The sequence below is a fragment of the Gopherus flavomarginatus genome, chromosome 3 (genome assembly GCF_025201925.1).
Source record: "Gopherus flavomarginatus isolate rGopFla2 chromosome 3, rGopFla2.mat.asm, whole genome shotgun sequence".
Classification (NCBI taxonomy): Eukaryota; Metazoa; Chordata; order Testudines; family Testudinidae; genus Gopherus; species Gopherus flavomarginatus.
In genome coordinates, this window is record NC_066619.1 from 44076058 (window position 1) to 44096500 (window position 20443).

Consider the following 20443-nt stretch of genomic DNA (forward strand, 5'->3'; position numbering starts at 1 on the left):
GGGGCCCCCCCAAAGCACAGGGTCCTGGGCAGTTGCCCCAATTTGCTGAACCCAAGGGATGGCTCTGCCAAGCATTAAAGATAAGTAGGCTCTTTAGAAGTGCCAAGCATTTTCCTTGTTGAGGCTGAGATGAGGGTTTTGAAGATGGTTTTAAAACTCTTTAGCCCTGCTCACGCTGATCACCTGAACTATATTTAAAACTGGCTTAGCAGGAAACAGATACAGTGGAACCATAGATTTCATACTGAGTTTTCAAATATGGTTCATGACTTACTGTAGCCAGGTCTGTAGATGTAACAATTGTTTAGTTATGCTGAAATAATTCTGTCCACAACTTCCAAAAAGTCAGTGAATCTGTACAGTTGGACTCCATTTGCCATGTTTTCCAGGCAACAGTACTTTTGTTGCAACAGACTTCAGGAAAGTACTTTTGTTGCAACAGATTTCATGCCAGCATGCAACTTGTTCATTTTATGTTTTGAACATAACATTGTCCACATGAGCTTCACAGTTGGCGGCCACCAGCAGCTGTTTTTTCTGTATCCACCAGCTGGCTTACTGAGTGTACTCTGCTATCATTTACTTTTTCATTACCAGTCGTGAATGCTGATGCTATTTGGTAAGCTGCATTTGCATTCAGTTAAATAATTTGTAATCGATATTGCAATAGAAAGGCTATTCTTCTCAAGATTTCTATAGAACTGGACTTGTTCCTACATGCAGCTGCCATATGAAGCAAATTTATGGAGAGGAAGTGTTTTTGGATCTACCTTTATTTGATGGATTCATGTCTATGTTGGCTGCTGCATAAATGAACTATTACTTCCTTAACACTTTGGAGTGCTATAATTATGATAAACTAGAAAGTCTGTAATGACAGGTAGGCATAGAAAGCTTATTGTCTGATATCCGATGACATAATACAGTGATGTCAGTTCCTCTTTCTTGATCTCCTTCTACCCTACTACATCTTTCTTCCTTCTCCACTCAAGTTTTTACCTCACTGCTCTTCCTTCTTTCATTGTTACTTCCATCTTACAGAAGCCAGTGCCAACATACGATGTTTCCCAGTGCCAACATTGCTCCTACATTTGTCTCACTACTATGATTTTCTGTGCCACCAATAGGTGTGTTGAATGCATGATCCTGGAATACTAGCATCAGTGAAGGCTCGAAGGAGCTACATTTCAAAAAAATACATCTCAAAGCACACAATTTTACAAATGTTTTAAATCAATGAATGCATTTCAAATGCATACACAGTCCAAATAGGTTTGAAAAATGACAGACAGCTGTTCTCCATACAGCTGTTCGTAAACCCTTCCAAATTTCGGTTCAAAACAGAGTAATACATTTTGTGTGTGTTAAAATTTGTCTGCAATCTGTAACATTCAAAAAGTTCCAGGTTTGCCTGATTCTCATTTTCCTATGGCAGCATCTCACTGCAAAGGCGGAGGCTTGAGGTTTGATATGTATGCTCACTTTTTCATAGATTTGACAGAATCGGATGCTAGACTTGTGGCCATGTTGGAAAAAATAGCACGCGGTCTTCCCCATGTTGTTCTTATGAGAGAACATAGTCAGAACTCACAATTCAGGGATGAACAGGAGCCTCAAGATGTTTGTGGATATTCACATATTAATATTTTTATTTATATCCCAGGCACTTAGAAATGTGGTAAGTGCTTTACATAAACAAATTAAGACAAGTACCATGCTCCAAGGAGTGTTCAGTCCAAATTCAGCATGATTAGGCAGGGAAGAGAAAAGACAAAAGTGAAAAAATAAGAACATGGGATTACTTGGGATGTTTGCCCATCTTGTTACTTTTCTCCGTCTTCACTTCTCATTCTACACTAGTTATCCTTCCTCTCTGGAGGCATGCTCTTGGGCAGTGATTCTCAGCCAGGAGTATGTGTACCCTGGGGGGTACTCAGAGATCTTCTAGGAGATACTCAACTCATCTAAATCAGTGTTTCTTGACCTGGGGTTGCAGTGCCAGGGTGGTCCTGGGATGAGTTTAGAGGGGTCACAAGTGCAGGGCCGGTATTAGGAGGCCGGATGGCAGGGCTTGGGCTTCATAGAAGGCTCACAAGCGAAAAACAGGCTCAAGTATCTCACTGAAATGTAAGTACAATATTAATATTCCAATCAATTTATTTTATAATTATATGGTAAAAATGAGAAAGGCAGCAATATTTCAGTAATAGTGTGCTATGACACGTTTATATTTTTATGTTTGATTTTGTAAGTGAGTATTTTTAAGTGAGGTACTCAAGACAAATCAGACTCCTGAAAGGGGCACAGTGGTCTGGAAAGGTTGAGAACCACTGCTCTAGGGTTACATTTTTTGGATAAGAGATGGATAAAAAATACCAACAAAGTGAAAACCAAACAAATACTTTGAATAAGATTCATATTATATAGGAGACATATTCCATGTGTCAAATATTGACAGTTCCACTAACTGAGGGAATTATAGGAATATTTTTGATTGTCTGCAGTATTAATTTGCCCATGTAAATCTAGAAAGAATTATGTCAAGCAAAAATATAACTGAGAATAATATTAAACCACTACCCACTAAGTGAATGGGTTGCTGAAGGAATTCGTATTGTGTGTACTGCCCTGTTCACAGTAATATATTGTAGGCCGCAGTGTGACAGCAAAACAGAATTTAGATGCAAATTCTTTGTACAGTATTTGTGAAACAAATCCATTTCCTTTTGTAAAATTGGGAGATACTTGTACCAGTGAAATAGTAAATGAAAATGAGAGCTCTCAAAGGTATTACAGAAAGCAATAAATGTACTAGGTCACTGCCTACCAGACTCAGAGAGCCACAGTGACAAGAAGGAGGAGAACATGTTTTTTTCTGGATTTTTCCAACTGGTTACTTAACTAAAATACAGCTTTTCTCTCAGAGGAATCAGTTGATAACAGTTTTTGCTGAGGTAGACTGATGCTCTTCATTGCTAGGGTTGGCTCAGCCAGTTGGGGTCACAGGAGAAATGCCATGTGACTTTCAGCATGTGACTTGTCCTATGTCACATACCTCCTCAATGAATCAGGTTCAGACTTGAAATACTTTGAGAGTAGCCTGAAAAAGTTACTGAGTAGCCAGAGGAGGCAGCAAATAGTTGTTCAGTTTCCATTTGTGGAGAAATTTGCAGGAACAAATAAAGTTCTGATATACTAATTCAGGATCCTGAGTTTTATGTCAAATTAGGGCTGATTTGGAATATTTTTGCAATGCATGTCATACTTCAAACAGCACTAAAAGGCACCCACAACACAAAAACATGCATAAATGATCAAATCAGAAATTTGATAATAAAAGGCTCTTCACTTGAGCAGACAAAGGTATAACAAGATCCCAATGGCTAGAAGCCAAAGCTAGACTAGAAATAAGATGCAAATTATAACAATGAGAGTAACTAATCTTTGGAAAAACTTACCAAGGTGTGTGGCTCCTCCATTACTATCAATTTGTAAATCATGATTAGATGTTTTTCTAAGATATATACTCATGTTCAAACAAGAATTAATTCATGGAAGTCCTATGGCAGGGGTGGGCAAACTTTTTGGCCCAAGGGCCACATCTGGGAATAGAAATTGTATGGTGGGCCATAAATGCTCATAAAATTGGGGTTGGGATGTGAGAGGGGATGAGGGCTCCAGGGTGGGGCCAGAAATGAGGAGTTCAGGGTGCAGGAGGGGGCTCTGGGCTGAAGTGGGGGAGTGGATGTGAGGGGGTGGGTGAGGGCTCTCACTGGAGGAGCAGGCTTTGGGGTGGGGCTGGGTATGAAGAGTTTGGGTTGTAGGAGGATGTCCTGGGTTGGGACTTAGGGGCTCAGAGGCAGAAGGAGGATGAGGGCTGGGGCAGGGGGTTGGGGTGTGGGAAAGGTGCAGGCTCACTCCGGCTGGGGGTGCAGGCTCTGAGGTGGGGCTGGGGATGAAGGGTTTGTGGGTACAGGAGGGTGCTCCATGCTGGGATCGAGGGGGGATCTATTTTCTCCTACTTTTAACCAATGTTCTATGAGGTGTTCAAAATTAAATTACACAAACCAAATAGACAATAGTTCACCAAAAAATTATGAAAAATTCATTTTGTCAGACATCCTGGAATTAGACCGGCATCCTATTATCCACAGGTGTAGTGCAGTCATGGAAAATTACCCCAGGAACCATTAGTTTTATCATGAAAGAGGTGAGGCATTATTGCCCTTTCAATAGTTGAGGGTTCCTGAAAGACCAGTTCTTTGACTGCAACAACACAGGAGATAATTATATTGCTGCTCAAGATAGTAGGGTGTATGTGAGGAATTCTGTTTGTTCTCAGAAGTTACAGTAGTGACACCAGTTATTTACATAGTTATTGTCAAATATACCATAAGGTATTTTGTGGGAACTCAGAGATGAACACAAGACCTTCGGGGGAACAACAGGAACTGTGCAGTACAACGGTTGTCTTTCATTTTTAAGAATAGGTACATCTGCCCTTTAAATCGAAATAGGTTCTTTACTTCCTAAGAAATGGTTTGAAGAACCCTATACATAAGCAGCAAAGAATCCTGTGGCACCTTATAGACTAACAGACGTTTTGGAGCATGAGCTTTCGTGGGTGAATACCCACTTCCTCAGATGCATGTCACCCACGAAAGCTCATGCTCCAAAACGTCTGTTAGTCTATAAGGTGCCACAGGATTCTTTGCTGCTTTTACAGATCCAGACTAACACGGCTACCCTCTGATCCTATACATAAGGTTTACTTTGTTTCCCTCCTCCAGTTCAGAGCCAGATTCCACAAAAGACAAGAATCCCTAGAAAATAACCTTCTCTTAATATTTAAAATAGGAAAACAAAACCAGTATGTAAACATAGGCCATATCTGGGAAACAAACATATATAAATAATGCTCATAAAACAAGGTACTTCTCTCCTGACCCAGTGTAAAACATTTTTTTAAAATGGGTAGAATCATAACAGGTACCTGTGGCAGGGTGCTACAGGGGAAACCCTTATCAGCTCCTGCCATTCCAGCCCAATCAGGGGAAAGGAGCTGGGACTGGGCAACTTGCTTGGCCTGGAAACTGGCCACACCTGCCAGCCTTGTTAACTGAGGCTAAAAGCATGGGAGGAAGTGAGCCAAAGGGTGTGGGGTGGAGACCAGACCAGACTAGACCAGGACAGGACAGGATAGGACAGGACAGGACAGGAGGGGAGAGTAGGCTCAGGAGGAGCCAGGAGCCTGCTACCCTGTTGCCACTGAGGCCTGTGCTAGGCCAAACCTGTAAATAATCTGTAAAGAGTTGGAGCTTGGTGGTGGGGACTGGACACAGGAATAAAGAGCATGGGTGTTGCACCAGCTTGAAGTGTTCCTGATTCACTGGGGAGCATGGCCAGGAGTCTGAACCGAGCAGGGCGCGGTGAGCACCCCGCTACAGTACCAAAGTCTCTTCTGATTAGGGAGACAGAACAGAGAAGATGTAATACATGGTCCTCACAAGTATGGCTATAAATCCTGGTTATCCAATGCCGCAATCTGATTGGCTGCTTGGGCCTTTTTGATATGGCAGAGCTGTTCACTAGCTTGAAATGGTGCCTAGCTGGAGCTTGTCCATCTCCTCATTATGCTACTTGAGGTAGAAGGACAGCCTTGGTGGGAGGGAGGACAAAGATATTAAGGCATCATGTGACGTGAATAAAGATAGTTTGGGGGAAAGAGGATGAAAAAGTAGTAACATTAAAGTTCTGACACTTGTTTTATTTCTTTGAATGTATACAAACAAGACTAAATCACAAGTAATCCCCCAACAGAAGTTAAGTACAGCAGAACAATGCACCATCAGAACATCAGAGAACTTCAATGCTCAGATCGCCTTGGCCCATACTACTCCTCACCCTTATAATTCCTCCTTTCCCACTGGCCAATTTGCAGATACCTGGGGAAAAAGATAAACTTTGCAGTGTTCCCTGAAGCTTATCTTAGTCAGGCTATTTTGGACTAACATGGTGAAGAGAGAGCCCTGCCAGCTGCCCTTTATTGTTTCTAGCATGAGGATTTCAGCTCCAGGATCTCTGCTATTTTCAGTGGTGGTAGCAGGGCACATTGGTAATGGAATCCCTTTAGGTCAGGGAATAGCTAGTGTAAATGCAGTGGAGTTTACCAAGAACCCTCAAACTCTAAGCTTTGAGAAGTGAAAACCTATTTTTTTTATTTACCAGGAAACCCAGAGTTGTCAGTAAATACATACATAGCTATAGCCATGGTTCTGAAATTGCTTTTATGAAGGTCTAGTCTAGATAGCTCAATGTTTTTCCTCCCAGGGATTTTAAGAGTTGAATTCCTGATTTATTTCCATGGAAAATATCCTGAGAGTGACATACAACCCCAGCCCCATCACTGCCCATTAGTACAGGAAACCTTGGTACTGATGGATGAGACAGGAGATGAATCACTAGAATCTATGTCTAGTAAGAAGGAAGACCAATCAAGAAGACATTCAGTTAAACAAATGTTATAGGAGAGAAGTAAAGTAAGCCCTATATAGAATTCCATATTGGTAATCTGAGTGCTAAGAATTTGGCTTCACCCAGCTGATCCAGCAAAGCATTTAAGACATGCTTAACTTTAAGTGTTTGTTCCCATCAACTTTAGTGGGGTAACTTGTGTGTTTAAGGGCTTTGCTGGCTGGCGGCCTTAACATACACAGTGGTTACTTGTCCATGAGAAATAAACTGCTTTTATTTCCCAATGACTAAAGTCACTTGTGTCTCCATTACTTCAATTTCTTTGGACAACAAGTGAAAATGTATTCTATTATGGTATCTTCGGATTTAAAAAAAATTGTCCCCCCACCTGACAAATTTAAATTTCATGACATAAATATAAACCCTAAGTAAACGGTCAAAATGAGAAGCAATAATATGATAACAGGGCCTTATTAATAAGAATACAAAGTTTGACCTCTAATAACTGGTAACATAGGACTTGAGAGATGCCAAAAAGAAACACATTGTTGTATTAGATGTACACAGCTGGGTGAAGGATTCCGAGTCAGAATTTCCCCTTAAAATAACCAGCTCTTTTCTGCATACCATTTTTCATACAGGAAAGGGAAGAAACAGCTCAGGAGATGTGGGGAGAGGCTGTTTTTTTTTAAACCTAATCCTGAGAGGAGCAGAGCACCTGCAGTTATCACTGAGTACAATAGGAGTTGCAGGTACTCTGCTCTTCTCAGGATACTGTGCCTGTGTATATTGGCAGCTGATTGGTAGAGGCAAGTGATGTAACAGGCAGGGTTAAGGGGTTCTTCCTTTTTCTTTTTCTTTGGCATAAAGACATTCTGGCATAAAAGAGACCAACTTTCCTGATGAAAAAGTAGATTAAAAAATGGGCCTGACATGGTCAAACTAGAGAATCTTGTTACTCAGTGACACAAATGCATCTCTGTTTTTGCACACATACATTGTAGTTCTTTGCCAAACATAATCAGCCAGTCCATTCGGCTGCAGTGGGTGCTAGTTTCTTACTCACCAGTCCTTTATTATAGTCATGGCTGAGGCCGTGAATGAAAGGTAAACCTCTCTATCTGAAGACTAACTATACTTTCATGAGGAAGGGTGTGAAGGCAGGAAAACTCATTAAGACTAATAACCTATCAGGAATCCTAGACCTGCTGCAGGCAGGACTCGATTGACCAGGACATAGATCCATTTTGGCAAAAGCCTATGTTTCTTTGATGTTGCTGAATTCATTGGGAGTTATTAAAAAGAGACTAAATTATTTGATCAGTATTGTTCTCAGGGTTTTTTATACTTACTATAATTTGTGGTCACATTGAAGGAAGGTCTTTGAGGTGAGAAAGGTGTTCAGTTTATTTCTATACAACTTTTTCAAATGAAAGGGATTCCTTAACATTGCATCTCTTTTGTCCACTCCATAAAGTGGGGCTGGATGCTGGACAATTTATACAATTTTCAGGCCCTCCTTGTCGTTCTGGGCTTATCTTTTCTGAATCCCAGTTCTTCCCTGTGGCTCTAACATCTGTAGCCATCAATAAGGGGCAGATACTGAAGAACCAGAATGGATAGTTCTGCAAATAATTTCCAGTATTTGCCAGAAGTGCCTAGGACATAAGTATGGTAAAGTTCAGGACTCAATACCCAGGGGTGCAAGATGCTAGCACCGCTTCTACAATGCCAGCTTGTGCGCCAGAATAAATAAAAAAGGCAAGTCTCTAGCTGTATCTTGAAAATGTGAGAAGGGTGTAACTGATACAGCTTTGTCTGCCTGAGTCTGGAACAAAAGCTCTGCCTTTTATTCTCTGTGAGGTGTTAATTCAGATGCCCAGTGATGCTAACTTAAACATCAGTGTCAGCACTTTTAGCTATTTCATTTATCATAACAAAAAAGAAAGTGTGTGTGTGTGGGGGAAATCACACATCTTCCCACTCAACGGTGAGTGACGTCGCACTTACACTGAAATGCTGTTTGAGAGACCTACCACCACATTTTTTCCCTTCCAAACAGAAAGCAGCTAAGGCGCTTAGATTTACCCATTAGGGCATCTGAGCCATATCAAGAGGGAGCCAAGATGAAGAAGCACAACAGAGCCCATAGGGATATTCAGAACTCACTGAGGGAAAGTCAAACTCATGGATCCCATTGGAGTCCACAGAGCATGCACAAATGTATTTTGATTCTCTGCACAATATTGTGTGTGGTGGCTCATTTTGGTGACTCGCGTGAGTGGGGCTTATTTTGTGGGCTGAGCTTGGTACTTCTCCCCCTCCCCCCGACTCCCAGTTTAACCCTTGGTCAAGTTATTTTATATCCTCACAAGTGGAATTTCTCACAATTGTTAGTCATATTATTAGGATGGTTTATTTCCCGCAAAGGGCTTGCCTGGTTTGATAAGGCAGGTGGGGCTGAAGATTTTTTCACTGTGCAGAAGTTTAATGGTTTTCCCTATCATTGAAATAACTATTAATGGGTTTTCACCTCTCCTGGCACTGTCAGTGTCCACCTTTCCTGTACTTTATTTCAATGGCATCTAGATTAGAGATAGGTGCAACCTACAAAATTCATATGAGTTTTACTTTTGACCCCCCACAGTATAGAGAGGTTCACATCCACAGGATTTGTTTCAACTGATTATAGTTATGTGCCAGCCATGAAACTTGGATCTGGATGCAGGTTCAGGTTGCAAACCATGGAGTATTCAGACAAGGGTGATCAAACTGTTTTTAATGGGAAATTGCATTTTCAATAGAATCAGTGTTTGCTTGCAAAGAGTGTGTGTTGGCTTTCTGTGGAACATTTCAGTATTTTGTTGAAAAAAAAATGACCTCCTGGAAACACAAAAAAATTGAGTTTTTTGGACAAAATCATTTTTCAATAGTAGCTGAAAAGTCTACCTTTTCCATGGAAGATTTTAATAAACATGAAAAAACCTATGTTCCAGTTGTCACTTTTATGGAAGAATAACCTGTTTTCCAACCAGTTCTAGCTCAGACCCAGTGCTTTGCGTTAGGCCCACATTTATATAAATATTAGCTATTGGTGAGGTAGGGATGGAAAAGCAAGTGTTTCAAAACTTGCTGGCAAGACTTAGATCAAGGGCTGCCACCAGTAACAATTTATGGCTTGATCCTCAAAATCTGCATTAACCATGATTGTACACAGGGGGTTCACATGGGTATTTGTTCAAGAAAAGAGGCAGTGAAATGTATAGCCATCTACATGCATAGTCACAGTAATTCCATGCACAAATCAGGCATGCAGTTAGGAAAACCTGTCTCTCAGTCAGCCTGAAAGTTGTTAGCAGGATATACCGTAACATACAAGGATTGACTGTTACATTGCTTTTTCTTGTTAGTAAAATTAGTCATATGCTTTACCCTACCAGCTAGAAAAGTTACACAAGTCTTTCAGTTGGGAAGGAGCAGCTGAGTAGCAAAAAAACGCAGAGCCAACAATTATAATAATATTTAGCACTTTTGTAAAGGGACAGATGGAATAGGCTAGACAACCCCCAATATATGCTCTAGTCTGAACGAAGCTGCTGCTGACAAGAGCTGCAGGGAGGTCTCATCCTTATGAAGCAGTGCTGCCAAAAGAAGCACCTCTCAGCCACAGAGTTCTCCTTGCGGTTCCAGGGGAAATGGGAGAGGTAGCAAGAGTGGGATTCATGAGGAGTTTGCTGTTCAGATCTGTCTTGCCTGTCTGGAGGCACGGTCAGGTTGTGCTGCAGGCTGAACCAGAGAGAAACAATAGAAATCCCCTTCCCTCTAGCTTTTGTTGCTTTCCTTCCTCCCTTGCCCACAGCTCTGCACGGGTCCTCTTGGCTCAGCTCTATTTTCAGTACCTCACAATGAGTTGTGCCTAGATTCTCATCTCAAAACCACAACGGATTATACATTGCTGCATATCATAAACTGCTTCCACTTTTTCTAGTGGATTTTTTACAATAAGCTTTTCTGCTCACTACATTTCTCAGAATAGAATCTTGGAAGATAAGAGTTGTTTTCTTGTTAAGTAAATACCAAAGGATTATTAAAACATTATTTTTGAGGTTTAAACACTTCCCTCCGTATAATATACCTCTTACATTAAATAACTTCATCTGCTATGAGTCACCAAGTTGAGCCATTTGCTCTCATATCTAATCTATCTTCAGGCCCTGCTTGCCATTAACAAATAATCCACTATAGTGCATGATTTTAATAAAGGACATATGAGAAACAGAATCTGCTCCTTCTGCCATTAAACTCAGAGTTCCGTCAAGGGTTTAATGGGAGCAGGATAGGACCTACAAAATGCTAACTGTGAACCAAGATGTAGTTACTGCCAGTCTCTGCTCTAGTGAATTAATTACAATCTTTTCTGAATGCACTGGGTTTCCATGAGCCTCTACTGTGACTATAAATCCTTTCCCCCTGTTCAAATCTCCAGGCCTCAAAAGCTGTCTAAGGCTGTCACATTCAAAGAATGCAAACTAACACTTGAAAATTACATTGCCAGTCTTTGCATGTTCAATTAGTTACCGCTCAGCTCATCCCTGTATAGGCACAGGACTGCCATAGTAGTCTTTTCCCAAATTTCTTCTATCTCACTTTTGGAAACTTGGGAAATGTACTCTTACTACTAGAAGCCTTGGATAAAATTGGTTACTAAGTGAAGCACTGTATTTGGTTTACCATCATTTTGATTGTTCTTCAATAAATGTTTTTTTGCCAACAAGGGAAAATCTGCTTTGCTCCCTTCTTGGGAATCCGAACATCCAAGGAGTTATTTCTTACGCTGGTCATAATAAAAAAAGATTTATTCCTTGCTAACTTGTAAAACTATTAACCTCACTTTACAGATGGGAAACTGGAACTGAGAGGTTAAGTGACTTGCTAAGGACACAAAAGAGAAAGTGTGGAAGCTTAGGCTAGAACTCAGGGAGTTCATGGCTTCCAGTCCAAAGTTCAGATCTCTGTATTGCATGTTTCTGTCAAAAAAGGCATTAGGGCTGTCAAGTGTACATCTGAATCAGCATAACAGATGTTTGCTAGGGAGGGGTTAGTACTGAAGCATATGCTCTTTTGAGGTCTCTCCACTCTTTGTGGGTCCAATGTGGTGCTTTACCACATCTGCACTGCAGAGCCCGCAGCAATTATGTGATGTGCCGCTGTGAGACACAGCTGCGGTGGGATATCCAAGAAAACCATGGGGTAGGGGGAGAATTTGGAAGATCCCTATGGAGGTGGTTGGTTAATTCTTATTGAGCCATCCAGCCCCTCCACTTCCCTGGCACAATGCGATTAGACAGCAGGAATATTATTGAGCACATGTTTAGCCTCCTTGGTATTTTGGAAGAAGGGTGTTCATTCTCTACTGACTGTCAGACATGGGAAACTAAATGGTGCACAGGGGCTCAAAATAGTCTCCTTTTTGATAGCTCTGATGTGTCAGACAAGGAGAAATGTCTTGGTGTTATTGAAGGAAGGCAGTCCCAGCCTAAGAAACTGCTGCAGCCACTTACAGAATCATAGAAATGTGGATCAAGAAGAGACCACTCAGGCCCATCCTTGAGTCCATCCCCAAAGTTGAGGCAGGATCAAGTAAACATAGACCACCTCTGACAGGTGATTGTCCAGGCTGTTCTTAAAAACCTCCAGTGATGGAGATTCCACAACCTCCATTGGAAGCGTATTTCAGTACTTAACTAGTCATATAGTTAGAAAGATTTTCCTAATATTGAACCTAAATCTCCCTTGCTGTAGATTAAGCCCCTCATTTCTTGTTCTGCTTTCAATGGACATGGAGAACAGTTGATCACTGTTCTCTTTATAACAGCCCTTAACATATTTAAAGACTTATCAGATCCCCCCCACCTCAGTCGTCTTTTCTCAAGACTAAATGCCCGTTTTTTAAAAACCTTTAATCATAGTTCATTGTAGCGAAGTGAAGACTCACCTGCACGGCACCTCCTGCTGGTGATCTGGGAATTAGCTCTTTTCCAGCATACAGGGCACCCTCTGCAGACTGCTGCTGGCCCCTATGTCCCTCCCGGCCCCCAGTGCCCTTTACTTCAGGGTTCTGCCCACTGCAGTACCCCTACACACTGGGTCTCCCCTCCCAGGGGAACCCCCAACCTACACCCACCTTGCCTCAGTGGCTACTGCCAGTCTTCAGCTAGCCCCTTTCTCAAGGGGCAGACTGAAGTCCATAATGGCCACTCATCATCAGCAAGGGGGTAGGACCTGCTGCCTTTGCCTATTCCCGGGCTACACCCCTGCAGCCTCAATACCTGTTTAGGCCTTGACCGAGGCCTCAGCCTGGGGAGTTGCCAGGCTAGTGCTTCCCAGCTCCTCTTGCCCTTTTCCCCAGCACTGCTCTGTCCAGTACTCTGCTCCCAGCCAGCTAGGCCCTTCTCCTTCCATAGCTGGCCTTCACCAAGGCCTGCAGCCTGGGGTTTACCAGGCTGGAGTGCCCCAGCTCCCTTGCCCTATTCCACAGCACTGCTCCAGTTCAGGTACCTTCCTCTCAAGCAGCTAGTCCTTCTCTCTCTATAGCTGGAGAGAGACTGCCCCACATTCTGCCCCTTCAGCTCTTTTATAGGGCCCAGCCTGGCCCTGAGTGGCTGCCTCCCAGCCTTTTCCTATTGGCTCCCCGGGACAGCAGGGTGACCTGCTACATTCATGTTTTTTTTCCATTTTTCTTGCTCTCCTCTCCTCTGGACCATCACCAATTTATCCATTTCTTTCTTAAACTTCAACCCAAATTGGATACAATATTCCAGCTGAAGTTTCATCAGTGTCAAGCAGAGAGGGACAATTACCTCCCTTGTCTTCATACAACACTCCTATTAATACACCCCAGGATGATATTTGCCTTTTTCAGAACTGCATCACATTGCTAGCCCACATTTAACTTGAGATCCATTATAACCCCCAGATCCTTTTCTTCAGTACTACTGGCTAGACAGTTATTTCCCATTTTGTATTTATGCATTTGATTTTTCCTTCCTAGGTGCCCAGCTGTGTACTTGTCCACATTGAATTTCATCTTGTTGATTTCAGACCAGTTCTCTGATTTATCAAGGTGCTTTTGAATTCTTATCCTGTCTTCCAAAATATGTGCAACCACCCTCAGCTTGGTGTCATTCACACCTTTTATAAGCATACTCTCCACTTTCCTAGACAAGTTATTAATAAAAATACTGAATAGCACTGGACCCAAGACAGATTCCTTGCAGTGAAGTAAACTGGCCTTTTAAGGCTAAGGGGCAGGGCAGAGGGTGCAGACCCCAACCCAGGGATGTTGGTGTGAGCACAGCCTCAGGAAAAGGCCAAAATGGGAAGAGATGAGATGGTCCCAGGACTCAGCAGTGGGATGAGAAGATCTCAGGACATTGTTACTTTAAGGGTCCAGGATCAGGAGCCCAGTAGTGCAGGTTGGCGGCAGGACTCCCCTCTCTCTTGGCCAATTGGGAAGAGCTCTTAGAAGGAGAAAAGCAGTTTGACCACAAACCATTGATAATTACTCTGAGTACATTTTTTTCAACCGCTTTTGCAAACACCTTATAGTAATTTCATCTCGACCACATTTTCCTAGTTTGCTTATAAGATTGTCATATCAAACTGTGTCAAAAGCTTTACTACAATCAAGATAAAATCACATCAACTGCTTAGGTTGGTTGGTATGATCGACAATTCATGTTCGCTATTACTTACCACCCAATTACCCTCTAGGCAGGGGCGGCTCCAGGCCCCAGCATGCCAAGCGAGTGCTTGGGGTGGCAAGCCACGGGGGGCACTCTGTTGGCTCCTCGGGGGCAGCAGGCAGGCTGTGTTCAGTGGCATGCCTGCGGAGGGTCCGCTGGTCCCACAGCTTCTGGACCTACGGCAGGCACGGCTGCGGGAGGTCCCCCAAAGCCGCAGGACCAGCAGACCTCCCGCAGGCAAGCCACCGAACGCAGCCTGCCTGCCTGCCATGCTTGGGGCGGCGAAATGCCTAGAGCTGCCCCTGCCTCTAGGTGCTTACAAATCGTTTGTTAAATAATTTGTTCCTGTATCTTTCTAGGTATTGACTGGTCTATAATTCTCCAGGTCCTCTTTGTTCCCTTTTAAAATGATAGTTACTTTGTTAACCCTTCTTCGGTCCTCTAGGACCTCCCTCTCTCCGCACATGAGTTCTTATAGATAATTGCTAATGGTTCCCAAGATTGTTTCAGCTAGTTCCTTAAGCACCCTGTGGTGAATTTCATCAGGCCCTGCCAGCCTGAATATGTCTAATTTATCTAAATATTCTTCAATCTGTTGTTTCCCTATTCTGGCTTTTAGTCCTTCCCCCTTGTTGTTAATATTAATTGTTTTAGGTATCTGGTCACAGTTAACTCTTTTACTGAAGATTGAAGAAACTTAGGCATTAAACACCTCTACCTTCTTGATGTCATCCATTATATGCCCTCCTTCTCTGCTAAGTAGAGCACGTACATTTTCCTTCATCTTTCTCATGCTCTTAATGTATTTATAAAACTTCTTCTTATTGCCTTTTATGTCCTTTGCTCGGTGTAACTCATTTTGTGCCTTAGCCTCTCTGATTTTGTCCCTACATGCTTGCGCTATTCATTTATACTCATCCTTAGCAATTTGTCCATATTTCTACTTTCTGTAGGATTCCTTTTTGATTTTCAGGTCATTAAAGAACTCCTGTAAAAGCAAATGGCTAGGGAAGCTCCCTTGTCTGCATGGGAACTACTGCAATAACCCGATGCCCCTCTCTCTTTCTTCCTCTTAGCTCTAGGACTGGAATTACCCCAGTACGCAAGCAGTGAGGGGTGAGATTTGGGATATGTATATTGCTTTGGGGCGGGTTCAGAAAGCTCATTTTTGTGAGTCCCCTGGACAGTTACACTCCTCCTGACTGAGGAATGGCTATTAATTCTCTCCTTGTGCACTGGGACTGATTGTCTCCAGGATGGATTAGTGCACTGCCCAGCCAGTTTACATGGCTTGCTGAGACTTAGCAATAACCATACGGCTGTGTAAAGTGGCCTCAGGATTTGGGCTTTTATTAGTGCAGTGACATTTTCTCAACCACACCATGGTATTTTCAAACCGTGGGACTGAGGGAGCAGGGATCAGGAAGGTCCTCGCAGTCTACATTTTACTTGAATCATTGGAGGTAAACTTTTCAGGAGCTTATTTACTCCATCACAAAGTGTTTGCAGCTTTGCATGTATTAAGTTCCCCTTTCAGACTGTTTTTCATAACCTCTCTTATGTACTTCTGAAGTGGGGAAATAAATTTGGCCTTGAAGAACTGAAAAATGAAAAAGGCCTGGAAATGTTTTCAGAAGGGAACAACATAAGTGAGGGTTGTGTGTATAATTTTCAAATTATCCACTGATGTCCAAATTCGAGAATATCCAAACTATAAAGTCACTGAGATATGCAAGTGTCCCATATGTGGTCTCCCACCCTACTCTGAGGGGAATGATATGCAAGCAGCTATAGTTAAGCTAATGAGAAACAGCATTTCAGTAATTCTGGAAGATGTAGAAAAGGTGGAGTCTAGAAAAAACATTTCTTTGTGCCAGAACAACATTCAGAATGAGGCACATTATTTTCCATCTGCTTTTTTTCTTCTTACTCACAATATGATGCAGTAGCACATTTAAAAAAACAAAACAAAAAAAACCCAGCCCTATAAAATGTCTCTCAAAAGCAGCAGGCAAAGTACTCTCAGTAAAACTCTATCTAGAAAATGAGGTTAAAAGCAATCTGGCTTTGAGGATCAGCATCTACATTCTATGTAAAGAAGCAGTGTCATTACTATGCACAAGAAGTTGCATGAGAATCAAGCTGGTATGATCACACAACATGCTGAGTGGCTTGACATTTTAATAAATAAAAACTCCTTCATTTAAACAGCCTTCAAGCATCCTTTGTAGTTATAAACATAAAAACATTTATGAGCCGAGAGTGTGTTTCAGATTGTTTTACAAACAGGGAGCCCACGTGGTAGCTGAGGTCCAGAATGAAGATGACTCAGGAAATCAAAAGGATTAAATAAGTTTATCACAGTTTATTGAAGAGGTCTGACAGTACATAAACTCTCCCCAGCTCTCTGGATTGGAAAGTAGGCTAATAGAGTGGCTGGAGACAGCGCAGTAGCTAGAAGTAAGGAGTACCTTTTTCAAAAATGTGATTTTCTAGTAAATAAACATATTCTACAATCCAGCTAGTGTTACATTTTCTGTAGGTAGGGTTTTATATCAGTAAATAGATAATGGGAAATCTGAGTGCAGTCATATTACAGCAGTAACATTTTTTGTATAAAGCAGGCAATCAAAAAGGCTGGTGAACAGGCACAAAAATATTCTTACGAGAGTTAGACGCTTGGAAGGACCTGTATGCATGTTGAGTTTTGCAGCTATTCAGGGTAGCTCTGTAGTCTCCTCTAAATGTAAAAGCTAAATTCCATGTAAACTTCAAAAACAAAAAAAAAGTAGTGATTTATAAGGCCCTCATGGTTCTTCAGTGGAGATGCACAGCATACACAGACACATACTGTTTGGGTCAGCTCCTCATCTGGTGTAAATCAGCATTGATCTGTTGCCTTCATTCTAGCGGAGGCTCTGGATCATGTATATTTATTTATTTAGATTTAATAAACACAGATGATAGAAGCACTCATCCCAAGCTCTCTCTTCTCCTTCCAAAACTTGAAATTTGCAATACACAAACATAAGAATTGATGTATCAGCTCACTCTCCAGCCAACTAGTTCAATAGCCTCCCTCTGACATTGGCCATTACCAGATACTTCAGACAAAAGGGCAAGAAACCTAGAAATGTACAATTTGGGACTAACCTGCCTATAGGGGGAAGTTTTTTCTTACACTTCATCAGCTGGTTTATACCCTGCTGAAACAAAGGTTCTGTCTTTTTTTAAAAACAAAAAAACAAATAATTTTAAAAACAAATTTACATGAAGACACTTAAATTAACTGCCACAATCAATCAGAACTAGCCCCAAAATATAGTTATCCCATGGCATCCAACACTCATCCACCTGCCTCCAGATGCCACAACAAAAGATGAGCTTTGCAGTGTGTCTGGGAGGCTAACAAATCAGGGCTCTGGCAGATCCAGGGAAGGGAAGAACTTTCTCCAAAGTCAGGGGTTCCGTCATGGAGAATACACATGGCAGAACCTTCTAATAAACACTATGCCTGGGAGACCCATTGCAACCCCCTTGATTTTGTGAATATTCACAAATAAATAAACAGTTGAAGAAGCAGGGATAACACATCACATTTACATTGATAGTTACTATACAGTACACACCTTATAACATACTTAGCAGTGTACTACAGTATATTGTGTAAGGGCATGGCCACATTCCAGCCTGGGTGCTCTGGAGGTATTTGTGCAAGTGGCACTGGCAGTGACCCTGGATTCACTTCATGTAACTTGGAACTCTCTGGTTGTGACACAGCTGTGAAATAAAATTACGGTTTGAAATACAACTGCAGCAGCTACTCCACTGGGAAGTATTCGAAATTTCTGCCTGGATCCTACAGTGCTCCATCCTTGCCCACCCTCACTTTTCCCTTCACATACTCTCTCTGGATGATTTCATCTGCTAACCTGCCTTCAGCTTCCATCTCTTTGCTAATGACTCACAGACCTACCTTTCCACTGCTGAGCAATCTCCCTCCATCCAATCTCACCTGTCTCTCTAATATCTCCCCCAGGAGATCTTACTCTCAGTGTATGCTTATCTGAGCCAAAATTGAATTCCTAGACTCTTCTCTGAAACTCTCTCCACTCTTCCTTCCTGACATTGACATCGGCCCCACCCTCCTCTGTTCAAAACCCAGCCACTCAAATCTTTTTTTGCCCGTGATTCTGACTGCCTCATCCCTCCCTTGGAATCCCTCCAATAGTTCCACTCATTCTATTGCATTAAGTCCAAGTCTTTTGTCTTCACCTTCGAGGTCTTTCACAGCTCTACCCATCTTGTCACTCATTGCCTTGCCTTCTGCAACCAGCCAGTGACCCCAGCCTCATTAATCTCTTTGCCATCTTCCCTCTCAGACATCTTCTTGTCTCCTTCCACACTGCCCCTTATGCATGGAATTCTTTAGCCAACCTTCCATCATAGTCCTCCTGAACACCAACCTCTGCCATGCTGCCTATAAGAAATCAGTCATTTAATGATGGGTGAAAGGGCAGATGGGGATCGATTACACTTTACCCAACACCAATCCAAACGTGTATATGTTTATAAAATAAGTGGCTACCTTGCTGTTTTTCTTAGATTATGAACAACCCAGGACAGGGATCATGCTCTTTGTACACAATAGGGCCTCTTGACATTTCTGCTATACAAATATTAATACCCCACTAGAGTGAGGTTTCCAGGCCAATTTCTAGAGATTTAGGATCACTTTGGACGAGAGTGAGAGGTCTGTTTCCTCTGCCCATCTCTGCAACCACTGACTTATTACTGCCGGGTAACAGACAATGTGAACATTTTCATGGCAGAGCTCAGATGCATTCTGTCATGGCTGAGTCACACTTGCTTTCCTTTCTGCTTGACTCAGGAACAATCTGACCCCGATGTCAAATGGAGAGCTTATGTAAGAGACTTAATTAATGCATTGTGGGTTGTGCATAGAGGCATGCAATGTAATTAATGCCATCCCAAGCTGCCACAGCTCAGGATCAGAAATGGGATGAGCAGCTCATGTAACAGGAAAAGTGTTCTCTTTGCAGCTCACCTACATCCCTTGGCATGCTGCTCTTGACACTATGATGGGAACAGTGAGGAGGAGAGGCAGCTGTGCTCCACTGGAAGTGGGATCAGCCTGGCAGGCAGTCTTTCAGGAAGCAACAAAGAGCATTTACAGTACACATACACAGATAGAAATGGTGAACAAACCAACAGAGCAAACAAAAAATAAGGAACCCAGAGAGAGAAGAACATGCAGAAATACCGATCCTTCCGGGAGCTAAGGGAGAAGTGAAACGAGAGTGGCGGAAGTAGCGGAGGGAAAGAGAGGAAGTTCACTAAGATGTCTAATGTGAAAGACATAGGATGATGAATGAGCAGACTCAACCTACAGGAACAGGAGTGCTGAGGGCACCATGAGCCACGCTCAAGCTGGTTGAAGCAGCCTATTGCCTCAGACCTTCACATTTAAGAGAGAATATTTGAGGGGGCTGCGTAAACTTTGGATGAGTGGGTGAAATAAAGTGCATGGCTCTTTAGGAGTGAAAAATGGTGGTCACTGCATGGTGATATGAAACCCCACTGGGCCAGATTCAGAAGTGACTCAAATTGTGTTATAATTTACACAGCTGCAGTTTGGTGTGAGGAAGCGTTAGCAGACACTCGTCTGCACCAATTTACTATGTATATAATCTGCCATCGCTGTTTATGACCCTTCTTGGTTTAATCCTTAGCATTCCCCAGGTGGAGGGAGCTGACAAGGAAGGCTGTGTGATGAAGAACTCTTGATCTTGCAAGGGTGATCTGGAGTCACACACTGCTTTATTGTTGATGTTCGACATCTAATTTTTTAAAAAATGTATTTTATAGTGTGTGCAAAGGGATAGATGCTGAAGCCCCTGACTCTTTAATATGAAGTCTAAGTATCAGGGCGCAGATAAATCACTAGTACATGCAAACACATACCTATATAATGGTCATATGATTTCTGATACCAAAACATACAGAAGGCTTATAGATTGACATTTAAGAAAACAGAGACTGAGCCTTTCCTGAAGCAAGAAAAATGTATTTTGTTTCCTATTTACTTTCACAGTGGTTGCTATCATTTTATAGCTCTCCTGGCATTTTTATTGGCAATCAAAATAGCCCAAAAAAGCTATTTCCTACATTTTGTGCAATTCTAGAATTTCTTGTGCAACTGC